The following is a 6,408-nucleotide window of genomic DNA, read 5'->3' on the forward strand; positions in this document are numbered from 1 at the left end:
GGTGTGAGGTACAGGTGTGGTCTACACCCCCCCTGCATCTGGCTCATGGCTACACTCCCAGCACTTCTCATGGGACTGAGCCCTGTCTGCTCCCACCTGGGGCATCCTGCACCATGCTCCCGGCCACACAGGCCAGCCCACACAATGGGGCTGCTTCTGGTGTGGCTTCAGTCACCCAGGTGCTGCTCTGTTCCCCCCACCTCCAGCAGCAACTCCTCCTCCTCCTGTCCCTGCTGCACTGCAGGGAAGCCTTGGGGACACATGCCAGGCACCATACACCCTGCCAAGTGGTGGTGGGGGGAAGCTGCAGCCAGCTGGCTTTTGCCCCAGCACATGGGGCTCCAGCTCCTAGCCACCTTCAACCCCCTCTGCCCACCTGGTGCAAGAGGCAGCCACCTACAGGTGTCTGAGTAAGTGGAAGTTGGCTGAGAGCTGAAGCTGGAGGTGCTGGGGCAGGAGCTGACTGGCTGCAGCTTCTGCCTTGCCTGGCTAGGCGTGGGGTGCTTGGCATGTGTCCCCATGTCCGCCATCACTTCCCTATGCTGCCTGCTCCCCGGAGCAATATTTTGTCTACCTCTGCCCTAGGTAGTTGTTTACAGAGAATAGCATGACTGGAGCAAATGGCTCCCCCAAGTTAAGCTATGGACACATGGCATGCAGCCCAGTCTGACTAATACCAGAATCATTTTTATTCCTCTTTTCTTTTTGGGGCAGGGGTGGTGAGGATTCAAGTAATTACTTGGATTCAGGTAATTTGTGGGGGGGTAGCCAGGTTTTGTTATGTATTAGCTTCTTTTTATACTGACATAAAGGCCAGTTTCACCAGTGCATTGTACATCCAGGTCTACCATCTTGCCTTTTTCTTCATTTGCACCCTGGAATCATTTTACACACAGCTTTAAAAAAGTTTCTAATCTTTAGGGATATAGAAAAATAATGAAAATGGGAAAATCAAGATTTTCAGAACCAGAGGACAAATAGAAAAAATGCTGCAATTATTTAAAACAAAAACATATTTTAAAGCCAATTATGTGAGGAATTCACACATGATTTTTAAATGCTTGAAGCTGACAATGCTGTAATGTATTTATAAGTTAAAAAAAAGAGAGAGAGATTGAGTCTAGAAAAATAGGACAGTTTTGGAAACCCTAGAAAGTTATTTTATTTTCAATGCCTGATCTAGCTTAAACCTCAAAGCTATTTTTCAAGGTTATCTTACTGGGTTTTTTTATAAACACTGGAAAGAAAATAACACACAAACATGCAAGAAGATATTTAGCATATACTGGCAAAAAGTGTTTCATAAATTTCTATACAATAGAACTGGTTTGGCAGGTAATTTGTAACCTAATTCATAAAAGACTAATAGCAATAAAAGTCAATATATGGCTGCATTTTAAACTGTCAACTGAGAGATTAGCTAAAGTGTAAGGTAATTGCTTTTCATGTTCTATTAAAGTCAGCTAAACAATTATTTTTCTCAGAAAAATGTTTTCATGGTTTGAAGCAAGTGCCATCAAAGATCTGTATAGTAACACAAAAAGTTTTCTGTTTAATTAGAATTACTATAATATACAAAGCAAAAGGACCCAGTTGATTTTTGGGGTATCAAACAATTTGAGGAGGTAGAGCTTGCTAATTCATTGTAGCCAGAGTGGAATGCATGAAGGATTATCTAATAACTTTATTAAAATTCTGTGATACATTTTTTTATGTAAAAGCAAAGAAACAAGTAAAAACAAATAGATACTAAGAAGATTCACTAGAGATAAAATGCCCTGCTCTATGGCAACAAGAACTGGAAATGCCATGGATAGTTGTAACAGCAAGCGAAATAGTACATGATAATATCACAGAAGATGGAATAAGATTTGTTTTAAAGAGAGAGTGAAGTTAAGATTTTGCATTCGCTTACATTTGTGCAACCAATGTGAGTTTGACCAAGGCACTCCGGTACAACAGATCTTTTCAGATTTCTAAATTTATGTGAATCACTTCCCCATGTCTACTAGAAGGGATGTGGATGGAAAATAGATGGAATAGAAGGTGTCTGGGCTGCAAGAGATGAATATTAATTGGGAAGAAACTCAGACAAGATACATTACAACAAGCGCTAAGGCCTGATGCAACTGCAAGGGAAAAGGTCAAGAGATAATTGACACCGGCCTTGCAATTGTTTCATAGCGAGCATGGCAGAATATGAAAGAATCACTTTCTTACTTCCAGAATTTTAAAGTGTTTTGGTTTTACTCAGGTAGCCTCAGTTTGCTCCTAGAGCACAAATAGTTACAAAATACTACTTGCTTGCAACCTCATTAAAATAAAACACTTCATTCATCTAACAGTAAACAGTGTAAATACAGGATGCAAAGCTGTCCTAATCACTGGGCATGTCTACACGAGATGCATTACTGTATGCAGTAGACTAATCTACTGGGCAGTAAATCATTACCATGTAACTGTGCAGAGTAGCTGTTGCACAGTAAATTAGGCTAATGCGTGGTTTTCTACATTAGCTACTGTGCAGTACCACTCATGTAAATGCTGACCAGGAGCAAATTTGCCCCCAGTCAGTCACACCAGTAGGGGACCACAGGGGATGGGGGAGTCCTTTGTCCCTGGCCCTGGAGCTACTCAGCTCCAGGCTCCCCTCAGGAGCTAGAAGCCGATGGGTGCAGGGATGGTGTTGCTTTCTGCCCACCCACTGTCCTGGCTCTGTGCAGAGCAGTGCTGGGACTGGAGAGCTCTCTGCTTCCTTGCTTAACCAGGGGCATGCCAGCAGCAGTCCCACATGTGGGGCAGCTGCCAGCAAACCTCTGAGTAAGCAGGGATTCCCCATCCAATGGGCTGGTGGGGAGCTGTTCTGCTCCTAAGCAGCCTCCTACTGGGTAGGGAAGCACTGCTGGGCATGGGACTCACTGGCAGCTGCCTTAGAAGCAGGGCAACTCCTGGCCAGCCCCCTGCAGGGTGGGGAATCTCTGGCAGCCAGGGGCTTGCTGGCAGCTGCCCCACAAGAGGGATTGTTCCTGGTGAGCCCCCAGCTGGGTGGGGAATCCCTGCTAGGCATGGGGCTTGCTAGCAGCTGTGTCCCAGCCCTGTGCACACCAGGACCCTTCCTGATGTGCATGGAGCTGGGAGACAGCTCCCGCTGCAGTCAGCAAAGCTGTCCTGGCGCCGTGTGCAACAGGGTGGCCCTGTGCTCCCTTCCAGCCCCCAGGCTAGCCCCCCAGGGGAGCTTGGAGCTCCCCCTGGCTGCTGCAGGGGGGCAGAGTAGGGCAGGAACGACTGTACCAGCCTGACCAGGCTGCTCCTGTTGGGAGTGGATTTGCTCCCAACAGGGTGCATGTGTAGTTGCACTCCCGGGGAAGACTTACTCCACAATATTTTACTGCATAGTAAACTTGTGTTGCATTGACACATGTAGACGCTCCCACTGAGTACTATGAGTAGCTCACATTTCTAAGCAGCATATGAAAATTCACAGTTCTCTGTGTAAATGCATGTCGGAGGTTTTGACACTGTCTTCAAAACCAAATATGAAGGGCCACTAAATGCAATAAATGTAAAAGGAGTTGTAGAAATTTCGTTAGTATCTTGAACAAAATGCTTTAGAAGCTTATTAAATTGGAAGAGGTTTTTAATATATTCATGAAGGTTATAAATTGATTGTGGATGCTTGCCTTGGAGTCCAGTTGTCTTAGCTTCAGAATGCAAGATTTTAAGATTTCTCTTTAACTTTTAAAATTTAATTGATTTTAACTCTGGCCTCTTTAGAAGTCTGAGTTTACAGTTGTTTCTCCTAAGTTATAAATTGTTCAGAATGTAGTGTCTTTTCCTAGTACTACTCATATTCCTTTAACAGGATTTCTAGTTTTTCCTTTACATTTGTACGTTTTCTTCCAATATGTAAGAAATGCATATGATTTCTGAAATTGAGTATTGACTGAAAAAGTACAGTTCTATAGAAAAAAGATCCACCTTGGAATACAGTTACTCAGATTAACTAATATCTTACTTTACAGAAGTTCAACTGAAATCTATAGGACTGACTACAAGATTAGGCACTGTGTAGGGTAACCAAGAGAATCACAATCAGCTGTCAAGGACAGTTTATGAAAAGGTACATTCTTGCCTTTGCTAGGATCATCCCTGAAAACATTCCAGATCTGCTTAAAATAAGAAGATAATGTTACCAAGGTATTTCTTAGACTTACCTATTGTGAGGAATACAGTAAGTAGCATAAATTTTGGCTTAAAAAGCATGCTAATGAATTTGGACTCCATGGATGGGGGTAAAACTTTTGATAAAACTTTCCAAAGTCATCATGATTTCTTTTTAGCTAAATCTGAAAGAGCTCTACAAGTAAGGACTATGAGGAATTTGGGTTTTGGCAGCTTGACAGGGGAGGTTTGTGATATGGCAACCTGGATTTAGCTATACTGTAATTTGCAAGTTCTGCACAGAACTATGACAGGCCTCTGTTTCCCTGTGGCACATTGCATCCTCTAGTTACCTGCTGAGACTTACTAGGCACTCTAGCTACTTTGTTGTTCCCCTCCCTAGATCTTTCCTGCCACAACTTTTGATGTTACAAACTTGGGAGGGTGTGCTCAGATTGCCAGTGACCCTTTAAGTGTTTCACTCTGCCTGGCTGATTACTGGGCTCCTCTATTTTGATCCAATCTGTCTCTAGGGGCCTGTGTGCCCTGTACTTAGGTTCAGTCCTCTGGGGCTTTATTCCATCCCCACAGAGTCTTGAACTAGGAGCTCTGCAATCCCCTCCCCAAACAGAGCTGGGGTCCTACAATCCCATAGTACAATTTACACCCTCCCTCTGAGAATTTTCAGTGGCTTCCCATCTCCCCGAAAGCCACCTATGCCTTATGGCAAGCATCAACAAAGTCTATCAATTAAATAACCCAATTTATATTTCAGTGGGACACTCTTTCAGTCCCTGCCGAGTTCTGTCCTGGAGCTTAGCCTGGATCACAACCCCTGCCTCAGCCTAGCAGCTCTGTTTAAATCCCCTACCTAGCTCCACCCTTTCCCATCACCAAACTCCCCCTATGTAATAAGGCATAAGGTTCCTCCTTTACTAATTAGCAGGCTTACTGTTCTGGAGCCTGTCTTTCTGTGGTCTCCATCTGAAGCCTACCTCTGTAGAAGCAGTCTTACCACTCTTCAATTTGCCTCACTGCAGCTGTTACTCTGCACTTAGTAGCAGGGATTAGGGACTCCTGTTACAAGTACTAAGTTGTTTTTATATCCATGTGCTTTTCAGTTTGTTCACCTTTTCTTCCAAACTCTTTCCAGAACAGAGAGTACCTTCTGTGTTTGTTCAGTGCATAGCCAGCCCTCAGTCATGGTTTGGAGCCTTTGAGTTTTCTCAGAATATACCTAAGTAATAATTAGCTCCTTGAGCACAACTTTGTTTTTTTGGCTCTTCTTCTTACCCTCTTTCCTTTTCCCCTGGGGACAGTCCTCTCCTCTTGTTATGCTCTTAAATTCTTTGAGCAGAGACAGGCCCTGATTCTCATTTACACTAATTGCATTGTAAACCAGTCTAACAATATAATTAATGAGTCTTTCTAGTTTGTGCACATGTAACCTGGATCCATACAGAAAGGTCTCTTCATGCTGCTGGACTGGTAGAAAGCAGGAATGCATACATTTCTAATGCCTAGCTGTTATATATAACTTCTTAACAATAGATCTCAATACAGTTTTCAAGGCATTATCCCTATTTACAGGTGGGGAAACTGGTCGCGTCTACATGAGATGGCACAAACCATGATGCAACGATAGTGTGCAGTAGTTACAAGTTACTGCACAGTAAGTGTTACTAGGTAACCATGCCAGGATACTACTGCTCAGTAATGCCGGTTACTGCGCAGTCATTTAGTACTTGGTTAAGCAAGTACTAAATGACCATGCAGTAACATCTGCGCAGTGGCTGTCTTGTGTAGATGCACCCACTGAGAAAAAAGCTGATGAGATTTGCACCCAGCAAACCCAGAGACAGGAACAGAACTGAGCTCTCCCAGGTTGCTGTCTAGTGCTTGATCCTTAGACAATGCTGCCACATAAGTGGGAACTGGGCTACCCAACAAAGTACCACTTGCATCTGTGCTGAAGTATAAGGAGGCAGTCTCTGAGAAGGAGAAAGACCCGTTCTCTCCCACATTTCACTTCTTATTGTTTATAGTATCCTATCCAGTCAACAGCCCTTACACTTCCTTCTTTTATCCATGAAATCAATACATTATTATGTCAATTAAATTAGTGCTAACTTTTGGAGGAGGGGAGGCCTTGTCTTTAATATTCATCTGTAAAGTGCCATACACATCTATGGACAAGTAGAGTAACTGGGGTTTTTGTAGGGACTATCATGGAAGAAAGACATTTTC

The sequence above is a fragment of the Gavialis gangeticus genome, unplaced genomic scaffold (genome assembly GCF_001723915.1).
Source record: "Gavialis gangeticus isolate Ggan-Ray unplaced genomic scaffold, GavGan_comp1, whole genome shotgun sequence".
Lineage (NCBI taxonomy): Eukaryota > Metazoa > Chordata > Crocodylia > Gavialidae > Gavialis > Gavialis gangeticus.